This window comes from Triticum urartu, chromosome 6A (assembly GCF_056163025.1).
Source record: "Triticum urartu cultivar PI428250 chromosome 6A, HENAU_Tu73, whole genome shotgun sequence".
Lineage (NCBI taxonomy): Eukaryota > Viridiplantae > Streptophyta > Magnoliopsida > Poales > Poaceae > Triticum > Triticum urartu.
In genome coordinates, this window is record NC_141878.1 from 31,481,361 (window position 1) to 31,493,664 (window position 12,304).

General features: G+C 50.1%; 1 pseudogene; it reads left to right on the forward strand.

Moving 5' to 3' along the window:
• The first annotated feature begins 8,737 nt into the window (after window positions 1-8,737).
• On the forward strand, window positions 8,738-10,400 carry LOC125516214 (leucoanthocyanidin dioxygenase 2-like; annotated as a pseudogene).
• The last annotated feature ends 1,904 nt before the right edge of the window (window positions 10,401-12,304 follow it).

Sequence of the window (12,304 nt, forward strand, 5' to 3'; positions counted from 1 at the left end):
TCAAGTGAGGTATATGTGCTCAAAAAGACATGCCATCAAACGTTTTCATGTTATGGCTTCATCTTTTTTGTAAAAGTTTAAGTATTAATGCAATTTCAGTGTTCCTTTCAAATCTTAGTATGATCATTTGGTTAAAAGACTTTTGTTGGCTTTATTTTGCATCTTACTGATTCATTTATTTTTCGTATAACTTCACTGAGCTCTATTGTCCATGTTGCCAACGACAAATGTGTGTTGCATTGTTTGAAACACCTTTGAAAAAAAGAGGAGGCTGCAATATGTTGTTCAGTCAAGAATGATTCCAAAAGTTTTATTTCTTGACTATTAATTTATTCTGATGGTATTACTTATTTTTTCATCTAAAGTAGTAAGTAACTGATTGATGACTAAAGTTAAGGCTAGTCATACACTGGATTAGTAGCAACTGATATATGGTCTAAATCTTCATCGTCATTTTAATGCTACAAACTGTAAAGGAATGGATTTTTCCATCATAATATTTAAATGTTGAATACCCTAATTTATCGATATTTCAATCTGTGAATAATTTTTTATCCAAAAATACTATTAATACTTATATATTTACATGTTTAGAAAATGACTAGCCCGTGCAAGTGCACGGGTTGACGACTAGTATGTATATAGAGTATATGAGTCAAAGGTAAAATTGTGAACATATGCTTGCTTGGAAATTATCTACTTATGAACATATATAGTAACAAAGTACTAGAGATTAAGAGAAGGTTTGTAGCTAACATATTTTTTTGGAGAAACAAAATGACAAAGCAACTCCCAGCAATTCATATTAATTTTGAACTTTATAGAGTGCAATGTTTACATTAGATTTGTTAGTCACAACAACTTTATTTCCAAGATGAAAAAATCATCGGTTGTTATCGATGGATTAATATATAATTGCAAAAAGCCTCTGTTTTGTAGTAGACAAATGTCAAAATTATTCTAAGAAAGTAAAACAGAATAGGGCACCAATTGTTTCATGCATGTTCCAACCAACCACTAATCTATGGAATGTGGTAAACATCTCGATCAAAGCTGTAAACACCATTTGGTCATGGATGCAAGGCGAATAGTTAGTGGGGGATGATGTGGCTGAACGTGGAGTTAGTGCGGAAATGACATGGCTGGACATGGAGGCCAGAAAAAGAGTCTCTGGGGGACAATTGTATAATATGAACATAGATTTGGAAAGGGGAGTGGTCTTAGGTAATTAGTATGTGTTGTTAGGGATTTAAATGTTTAACTCGCGTCCCCCGCGCGTCGCCTCTGGCGCACGGGGGAAACCTTAACCGCGCCGCCAGCCGCCCCTCCCCCGCTTCGCCGCCGCCGGAGGGGACACCGGCGAAGCCCGCGTGGTCCCCAGGGAAGGTGGCGGCGGGGCGTCCTCGTCGTTCTCGCGCAGATCTCGCAGCGGCCGGTGGCGCGCGGCGGTGTTCCGCCGGTGGCTGGCACCTGCTGCCCGTGGGGCGGCATCCCTCACGGCGGCGGGGCTGCCCCTAAACGGCGCTTGGTGGTGGCCACGTGGCGGCGCGCGGGTGGGCCGGATGTGGGCTTCCAGTCTGCGTCCTTGTCGTGGCAGCGCTTGCCGTTGCCCTCGACCATGAAGCATGGTCCGGGACGGACCGAGCGCCGGTGGTGCTGGCCAGGACGCACGCTGGCAGCGCCCTACTTCATCTCGCGTCGTCTCGCTGGCCAATGGTGGTGGTCATCTTCTTCGTCAAAGATGGCCGGCCAGAGGCTTGGTGATCGGATCTCGAGATCCATCATCTAGTCCCAGCTGCGAGTAGGGGAGACATGGTTGCCGGTGAAAACCGAGCCGTTGGCAGGCGATGGTGGTGTTCTATGCCGTTACCTTGATGGAGGCATCGTCGTGTAACTACTATTGACCCACTCGTGCTGCTCTGGGGGAACCCTAGGATCTGGTGTTCCAGATCGGACGATGGCGGCACTACGATGTCGTTTCTCTCTTGGGAGCATCGTTTGTGGAGCAGCGCTGGAAGTCAGAGGCAGGAGGTGGAGCGGCTTCGTCTTGCACGGAGCTTCAGTGGAGATGTTAAGTTATGCTTGACCGACAGGTGCTACGCTTTGTCATGCCTGGTCGGCAGGTGCTACGCACGACAGGTCTTCCAAAGACTTCAAGTTGTGTCGGCTGGTGGTACTTGGCAGCTGTTGGGGAACATAGTAATTTAAAAAAAATTCCTACACATGCAAGATCATGGTGATGCATGGCAACAAGAGGGAAGAGTATCGTCCACGTACCCTCGTAGACCGTAAGCGGAAGCATTATGAGAACGCGGTTGATGTAGTCGAACGTCTTCACGATCCGATCGATCCAAGTACCGAACGCACGGCACCTCCGAGTTCAGCACACGTTCAGCTCGATGACGTCCCACGAACTCCGATTCAGCAGAGCTTCACGGGAGAGTTCCGTCAGCACGACGGCGTGATGACGGTGATGATATTGCTACCGACGCAGGGCTTTGCCTAAGCACTGCTACGATATGATCGAGATGGATTATGTTGGAGGGGGGCACCGCACACGGATTGGAACAATCAACTTGTGTGTCCTAGGGTGCCCCCTGCCTCCGTATATAAAGGAGAAAGGGGGAGGAAGGCCGGCCCCTGTAGGGCGCGCCAGGAGGAGGAGTCCTCCTCCTAGTAGGAGTAGGACTCCCCTTTCCTACTCTTACTAGGAGGAGGAAAGGAAGGAGGAGAGGGAGAAGGAAGGAGAGGAAGGAAAGGAGGAAAGGGGGCCGGCCCCCTAGCCCAATTCGGTTTGGGCTAGGGGGGGCCGTGCGCCCTGCCTCCTCTCTTCCACCACTTGGCCCATGAGGCCCAATACTTCTTCCCCGTATTCCCGTAACTCCCCGGTACTCTGAAAAATACCCGAATCACTCAGAACCTTTCCGATGTCTGAATATAGTCGTTCAATATATCGATCTTTACGTCTCGACCATTTCAAGACTTCTCGTCATGTACCTGATCTCATCCGGGACTCCGAACTACCTTCGGTACATCAAATCACATAAACTCATAATACCGATCGTCACCGAACGTTAAGCGTGCGGACCCTACGGGTTCGAGAACTATGTAGACATGACCAATAGCGGAACCAATAGTGGAACCTAGATGTTCATATTGGCTCCTACATATTCTACGAAGATCTTTATCGGTCAAACTGCATAACAACATACGTTGTTTCTTTTGTCATCGGTATTTTACTTGCCTGAGATTCGATCGTTGGCATCTCAATACCTAGTTCAATCTCATTACTGGCAAGTCTCTTTACTCGTTCCGTAATGCACTATCCCGCAACTAACTCATTAGTTACATTGCTTGCAAGGCTTATAGTGATGTGCATTACCAAGAGGGCCCATAGATACCCCTCCGACAATTGGAGTGACAAATCTTAATCTAGATCTATGCCAACTCAACAAGTACCATCGGAGACACCTGTAGAGCACCTTTATAATCACCCAATTACGTTGTGACGTTTGGTAGCACACAAAGTGTTCCTCAGGTAATCGGGAGTTGCATAATCTCATAGTCATAGGAATATGTACAAGTCATGAAGAAAGCAATAGCAGTAAACTAAAATGATCAAGTGCTAAGCTAACGGAATGGGTCAAGTAAATCACATTATTCTTCTAATGATGTGATCCCGTTTATCAAATGAAACTCATGTCTATTGTTAGGAAACATAACCATCTTTGATTAATGAGCTAGTCAAATAGAGGCATATTAGTGACACTTTGTTTGTCTATGTATTCACACATGTATTATGTTTCCGGCTAATACAATTCTAGCATGAAAAATAAACATTTATCATGAAATAAGAAAATAGATAATAACTTTATTATTGCCTCTAGGGCATATTTCCTTCAGCAGCATGGTGCTGAGGTGTATCAGTGGCGACCGCGACGTCCACAGCTGTTTGCGCTCAGGGAGGAGGTGCCGTTGGGCGCCGTGGTGGCGTCGACGATAGCTAGACCAAGCAAGGTTGATGCATCAGTATAGTTCTGAAGATGGAACGGTGGCAGTTGGCGGCGGCGGCCTCTGAGAGCACGCCGAACCGGCGAGACCCATGCCCGGCAGGCGTCCTGGATGGGTCCTCGGGTCTTAGATGTTAGGTTTGGCTGTGATGTCTATTTGGTATTAGGCCTAGACTATCTGCGCCTCTTCATCAACTGGATAGGTGTAGCGACAGTTTGTTGATTAGACGGCGGCTTTAGTCTTACTGTAATATTACTTTGTAAGGTCTTGTAAAAATAATTAATAAAATGGCCGCATGCATCGCCTAGATGCAGAGGCTTGGGGTCATCCTCCTTTTCTAAAAACCCTAAGGCAAAGGCCCAATCCAACGGCGATGAGGAACCGACGTCACACATCAAACCACATTCAGCTACCTTCTAAGGCGCCGACGACAACGATGGAGCGCCGTAGCGTGCAGCGGTGACGGGGATGCAAGGGCGCAGGCTGGCAGTGGAGTCCAATTGTAGAATTTTCAGGTTGCACACCGTTGACCGTTCTTGTAATTGTTGTACAATTGTACCTTGTCTAACTATTATTTTTAGATTCTAAGGCCATTTCTAACTGATCCCCTAAAAGACCATAAGGGAGTAAAATTTTCGACGGACCTAGCCGATCTCCTAAAACAGTTAGCGGAGTACAAAATTTACTCCACCTTCTTATTTTTTCAAAAATTTCCCAAAATTTTGTCCAACTTTGCTCGGCCGAGTAAAATTGAGCCTCTCCCTCCCGCGCTGCACTGCCTCCCACTCCCGCCGCTGCCATGGATGACCTCCGAGCCGGCCAAAATGGATAGCCAACACCCCCCGCTCACCCCATCGGCCGCAGGTGCCAGCGAATCGCCGCCGGAATCCACCCACGCGCCGCCGCCGGTGGCAAAAAAAAGTTTGGGGATGAGAAAGAACCACCGCGTCCAACCGCCAGCTCCAATCACGCCAATGGTGTCCGGTGTGGCCACCGCGTCTCCGGGCAATGGCAGGCCGCGTTCCCGCCGCACCTACGGGGGGCAAACGGTCTCGAAAGCCGCTGGCGGCGCTCGACAAGGCGGCTGCCAAGAAGAAGACGAAGAAGACCGCGACGGCGGCTCGTGCAAGTCCTATGCCTCATGTGGCAACTCCAGCTGCCCCTAAGGCGACTGCTCCGGGGCGAGTGGCGGCCGCGGCCAGCAACGAAAAACGCGGCCGCCAAGTGCTCTGAAATGCCAACAAGGTAAAAAAAACACGTGTCCCGTTGGAATTCGATAGTGATTATTTGTGATCGGTAGTGAGGGTTTATGGTGCTTGCTTTGACATTGTAGAGCGGAGATGACCACAGCTGAATTCCTCGCATCATTGGAGTCCTCGGCCACCATTGGCCTTGAGGAGCTCCACTATGGTGACTCGTTTTTCGATCATGCGGCCACCCATGACACGGAGTATGCCGAGGAGGAGACGGAGGACGAGGTGGTGGAGGTGACCGAATCAAGCATCAAGGCCGCAAGGACTCATACCCAAAACTACAACTAAAAGGAGGACCTTGCACTTTGCGATGCTTGGTGTGCCATCTCCATGGATTCCACAATGTTTTGGGAGAGGATCACCGACTTCTACAACTCCCTCGTAGATTTGCGATCAAGCCATACACAAGGTTCGCTTGGGCATCGTTGGAGCCGTACACAAGGTTCGCTTGGGTTCGTTTGGTGCATGCTAAAGATTGGCTCGATCCACAACATATACATGCTATGTTTGTGGTGATTTTGAATCAAACATTGTGCTTGAAGAGATGTCTTTTGGGTGAACTTCGCATGTTTAAATTTGAAAAACACGGTGATGAAACTTTATGTTATGACGTTTATTGCTATGCATGTTCTAATTTGAATGTTTTTAAGATATGTATTGTGTTTTGTTTAAAGTTGATACGGCTAGGATACAAAATCTAGACAATTTTATTTTTATCCCACTAACTTTTCGGGGATCGTCTAGCCGCGGCCACCATTAGTGGAGTAAATTAGTTCACTAACTTTACTCGGCCGTTTACTCTTGTAAGATTTATGGGATCGATTAGAAATGCTCTAACGAAATGATCATTAGACCTATTTTATTATTTTTCAGTACACTTGCAGGATGGAGATAGCTTAATTGCTTAGAGTATTGCTTGAATTTCGATGGATGGGGTTTTTAGAGTTATTCTAGTTTACTATATAAAATTTGAGTCGAGGAGCCAGGACTAAAGAATTCAGATGTTCTCTCCCCTCTCTTATAAAATCTTGCCTACATGATACCTTTTGCGGTTTGTTGGAGCTCATGTTCTATAATTACATATTCATGATGTATTAGTATTTTATTTGGGAATTCTGAATTTGGGATACGTTTGTACTTTATAATCATTTTTGTGATATATGAACAAGCCACAGGTGGCACCCCTGATCTAAAGAAAGTGAAAATCTAGCAAGTTTGTGTGCCTATATATTAACCGAACGATTTTCATACAAAAAATTGCAGGTGAAATTAGCTGCCCTAGCTTGTATCTCCTCAATGATGGCCCCATAGCGTCCTCTGCTGCCATTTTTCAGATCTTGTATTGCTTGTTTTGCATGTGACGAGATAACAACGTTCTGTACTCCCAGATCCTCTGCCAATGTTAATGCTTCCCGGCATGCAATGATTTCCAAAGTGGCTGGATCCTGCATACCGTATATGAGCAGGGAAGAACTACCCATGTAGTTCCCTTGGTTGTCCCGGCAAACAGCCGCTGCTGTCCCCCTAGACCGCGCCACACCTGCATCCACATGTATCTTCGCGAATCCTGGGGGCGGCTCTTGGGGGATGATATATAATATATATGTGTGCAAATATTTATTTGATTATATTATAGTCATTGGGCCCACTATACCGGATCGCACTAGGTCCCCTGAAATGCCAGGGCCGGCCCTGGTCGCTACTCTCCTCTCCTTCGGCGCGCGCGTGATGAAAACATCAAACAATGAGAGCATCTCCAACAGTCGCGCGAAACAAGCACCGCACCGCAAATTTGGCCATTTTAGCACGCGCGCAACCCGCCGGGTGTCTCCAACGGGCGCACAATAACCGCGCGCGCTGTATAAGGAGTTGGGCGCGCTGTTCGATTCGCTATCTCGCGCGGTGTATTTGGGGCGCCCGCTTCCGCGCGCGGCACACTTGAGCGCTCGCGCCACACTCTCTCTTCTCCGCCTCCTACGCCCCACGCGCGCCGGCGCCGGCAAACTGCACCCCATGGACGCACGCGCCGGCACCCCGCTCACCCCATCCTATAGCCGCGACCCTTCCACCGCCGTCGCCGCAAACCCTAGCGCGGGGGACGTTGGCCTCGCCTCCGCCGGAGCTCCTCCGACCATCGGCCTCGCGCGCGGCCTCTTCATGCCGTTGCGGATGACCTCGGCGGCGGGTGGCGTCGCGCCGGCGCCGCCCCGAGCCGTCCCCCCCCCCCCTCTCGAAGCTCCCCAATGTGGCGCGGACGAAGAAGGGAAAGGCATCGGCGAAGAAGAACAAGGCGGCGGACGGCTCCGGCACCTCGAAGGCGAGGAGGAAGAAGCTTGCAGGGCGTGTGACGGGCGCGGCGGCTATCGAAGCCCCGGCGAGCTCACTCGTTGAGCCGGCGGCCGACGCGCACAACATGTTCGACGAAATGCCCCCAAGGTAAAAAATTCAACGTTTCTTTTCTTGTTATTTTTGAATGCATTCATATATATAGCTTATTCGCATTGTTCAAAAAACTTTATAGTCTCAACGATGATGCATACATGTCAACTATGGGTGTTGGCTTCAACAATTCGCGTTGGTCTCAAACCAATGACATGCATTTCGAAGACCATGAGTTTGAGGTGGACGAGGAGGGTGAGAGGATTGTCGATGCGCCGAAAGGAAGAGCGGGCAATTACACCAACGCCGAGGACATCTTACTATGCAATACTTGGTTGTAAGTGTCGAGGGATCCATCCATTGGAGGTGATCAAAGTCGAGATGCTTATTGGGGGCGGATGAAAGAACACAATGTTCACAACATGAGTGGAATTGACCGCTCCGAGAGATCACTTCGGCCATGGGCGGAATGTCTTTCGATGTGCCTCCCCACACACATTCCCATGAAGGTGCCGTTGAAGATCTTGCCAACACCGTCGGAGCTTCACGTGATGCGGTGCGCGATAAGGAGAGGGAGGAAGAATCATCTTCAGAGGAGGCAGAATCGTCTTCCGAAAATGAGGACGAAGACGAGGAGGAGGATTGATGTGTCTTTCGTTTGTGTCTTGAACTTGGTTTGCATTTTGAACTTGGTTGGATGAACTTGTGGGCATGAACTTTTATTTATCAATTTGTTTGTGTGAAAATTTATATGTCATGTTCATTACATTTTGAATGTTTTCAAATTCATTTTGTGTCCAAAATGTCATATATGCAATGCCCGGCGAGTCGCGCGCGCTGCATTTTTTGCGCACTGCTGGAGCGGCGTGCGTTGCATTTTAGCGCGGCTATTGGAGCCAGCGCTGGCGGCCGCGCAAAACCAGACGAACGGCGCGCAGCAAACTAGTTTTTAGCGCGCGGCGCGTACCGCGGCTGTTGGAGATGGTCTGAGCTTAGGGTTCTTTGGTTGCTACTATTTTTCTTTTTTGCTCCTTGTCTAGGGAAGGAAGAAAACAGTTATCTCTTTTGAAGGGAAGCAAAAAAAAAAGTGCAGGTTGAAACATGAGGCTAGGGCCTACATGAGGTGCAGCCCAGCGTGACAGCATCTCGTGTCGGCATCGATATCACAGCACGCACTGTTTCTGCTAAGGAGATTACAGTTTGGTAGCACAAAAAAAAAACAAAAAATGGAGTTGGACGATAGCATGCAGCATGTGCGTGCGTGTGGTTGGAAGCGAAATCTGCTCTGCTTTTGGCGCGTGATGGAAAGTTGGAGCTAACCACCTAACCAAAACCAAGCCATGGATTCTTCTCATCTCTCATCTACTATAAGTAAACCATCCATGAACTCCATCGATTCTCGTCGCAACTAATCCGATCACCAAGTGATAGCATACCTCCGGAGGAGGAAGAAGAAGAAGAAGAATCAAACTGCGATGGCGCGGGTGGAGGCGCTGAGCATGAGCGGCGCGACGGCGATCCCGGCGGAGTACGTGCGGCCGCAGGAGGAGCGCCAGGGCCTGGGCGACGCCTACGCCGAGGCGGCGGCCTGCTGGTCCGCGGCGGGCTCCCCTCGAATCCCCATCGTCGACGTGGCCGCCTTCGACGCCGCGGACCCGGCCTCCCCAGCAAGCCTCGCCGTCGTCGACGCCGTGCGCGCCGCCGCGGAGGACTGGGGCGTCATGCACGTGGCCAGCCACGGCATCCCGGAGGACCTCATCGATGCACTGCGCGGCGCCGGCACGGGGTTCTTCCGCATGCCGATCGAGGACAAGGAGGCCTACGCCAACGACCCGGCGGCGGGGAGGTTGGAGGGGTACGGCAGCCGGCTCGCCGGATCCGCCGGCGAGGACGGGAAGAGGGAGTGGGAGGACTACCTGTTGCACATGCTCCACCCCGACGCCCGCGCCGACCACGCGCTCTGGCCGGCATACCCGCCCGAGTACGTGCCCGTCACCAAGAGCTTCGGGGAGCACGTGAGCGCGCTCTCGTCCCGGCTCCTCGCCATCCTCTCCCTCGGGCTCGGCGTCCAGGCCGGCACCCTCGAGCGCCGCCTCCGCCTCACCTCCGGCGAGGCCCAGGTGGAGGACGACCTGCTGCTGAAGCTCAAGATCAACTACTACCCGCGGTGCCCGCAGCCGGAGCTGGCCGTGGGCGTGGAGGCGCACACCGACGTGTCCGCGCTCTCCTTCATCCTCACCAACGGCGTGCCGGGCCTGCAGGTCCTCCGTCCCGGCGACGGCCAGACCTGGGTCACCGCGCGTGACGAGCCGGGCACGCTCGTGGTCCACGTCGGCGACGCGCTGGAGATCCTCAGCAACGGGCGCTACACCAGCGTGCTCCACCGCGTGCTCGTCAACCGGCAGGCCGTGCGAGTCTCCTGGGTCGTCTTCGCCCAGCCGCCGCCCGACTCCGTGCTGCTGCGCCCGATGCCGGAGCTCGTCCAAGGGGATGGCGCCGAGACGCCGCGCTTCGAGCCGCGCACCTTCAGGCAGCAGCTCGAGCGCAAGGTCCTCAAGAAGACGAATGATCAACAAGAGGACGAGGTTAAGAAGCAGCCGGGCGCCGCCGGTCGTCGGCGAGGAGGAGCACATGGTCGTGAAGAAGGAGCAGAGTGAACCAGAAGAGGAGGCCAAGATTGGAGAGGCACCGCTGACAGCTAACCTAGTAGTAGAAGTTAACTAACTAAATAATGAATTGATCCAGTTTCTCTCAGAATTGCCATTTCATTTTTTTTTACAATTCCTAGCTAAATAATGTTTAGTTAGCTATGAATCGTAAAAAAATTGAAGTGACAAAAAAAACTGGTCGTATATGGAACGCAAAGCAAAGCCAAACCACAATACACAGCTTCTTCGCCAAAACATAAATACAAATCATTTCGGCAATGCAAAAACCCAAAGGTGGCATCATCAGCCAGCCAACACAGTCCTGTCTTCATCGGAAACCACCCTTTGCCTTCGACACATCATCATCTTCTTCGCTGCCTTCGGGTTGGCCTGCACCAAACCCACACACGTGTTTATTTTTGTTTGGCGCATCTCGGCTTCCCACGGATCCATTTCTCTTTTGAGCACATCTCGGCTTCCCACAAATAACAAGTTTCACATTTTTTTTAAATAACAAGTTCCGCCGCCCGTTGCCATGGGCTCACACTCGTGAGCGTCCGAAGCCGAAGGGAAGAAGTGGCCCCGCCGCCACCGGATCCCGGCGGGCTTCTCCCGGCAGAGTCCACCAGTGACGTCGAGGGGAGAGGAGGGGGCGTGGTGGCTAGGAGGCAGACGCGAGGGCTGGTTAGTTTTTGCAGACAGTTTTACACGAGACAAGTACTCTCTCTGTTCGGTGAAAAATGTACATTTGATTTTAAAATTTGTTCACAAAAGAATGTACTTCTATCCTCTCAATGCACGTAAAGTAGGAAAAAAATGATTCTCCCTCATCACACGGTAATCAAGACCAATAACAATTACATATGGTTTCCTTAATTTCTACACGAACTTGGCTCCTTGAAGATTGAATAATTAAAGAGAAGAGAGATGATGGCTTGCACATTTTCAATGCATTTTTACCGCATTCCATAATTTATTGTAAAATTTCTATATGTACTCAATGTGAGTACACTTTCCACCGAACAGAAGAAGTAAAGATTGTAAGTATTGTAAGTTTGTAAGGAACCACATGCCAGTGACACAAGTAGGCTACTACTAGTAGCGGCCATGCATGCTACTGTACGTTCCTAAAAAAATAATAGTACTATTGCGTGCTTAGAAAGTGCAGCTGGTAATTAATGCATGCACGACGGGCGAAATGCACAAAGAATAAAGAAAAAAGAAAAGATCATGAGAGGAGTTGCGGCCTCTCTTGCTCACGTAAGGCTGCTGCCAATGCATGGGTGCTTAGATGAGGTGCTAAGCACATTAAATAGCTTAGCAACTATACTCCCCAATGCATAGGTGCTTAGCTTATGGTTGCTAAGCTTGCTTCATTCAATGATTTAGCAACTAAAGCTCTTCATGTATTGGTGGGCTCCCTTTCTTTAAATGTTTTGTCTAGGTTCACGCGCTTAGCATTGGTTTTTCTTGGGGTCACCACACTCATATCTCTCCTCTTAAATAACTTGCCATATCAGATTTTTTGCCTACGTGGAAGGCTTAGCACCTGTATAAGGTGGAGCATTGGGAGGGGCCTAAGGGATGCAGAACGCGGACCTAGGGGAAAACTGCCCAAGATTTAGAAAGCGCTGCCTAGGAAGTGGCCCGAGACGTGGCAACTAGCCTAAATTGTCGATTGAGAGCATCTCCAACAGGCACCCAAAAAGAGCTCCGCGCACTAAAATGTTTTTTTTGCGCCGCACAGCTCCAGTAGATGATGTAGCGTTAAAAGTTTTTGGGCGCGCGCTGAAAAACGCTATCGCGCGCAGCATATTTTGGGCTCCGAATTCGTGCGCTTCACAATTTGCACTGTGTGCTTTTTGTGCGTGTGTTTTTGAGCGTCTGCAAAAGCGACGTTGGTCCCGGCGCACTAAAAGTGCTAAAGTGGCGCGCTATAACAATGTGAATTCTGGCCTAGAGGCGCAGATCGTTGTGAGCACCGCCAGCACAGCAACGAGGAGTTGTTACAGT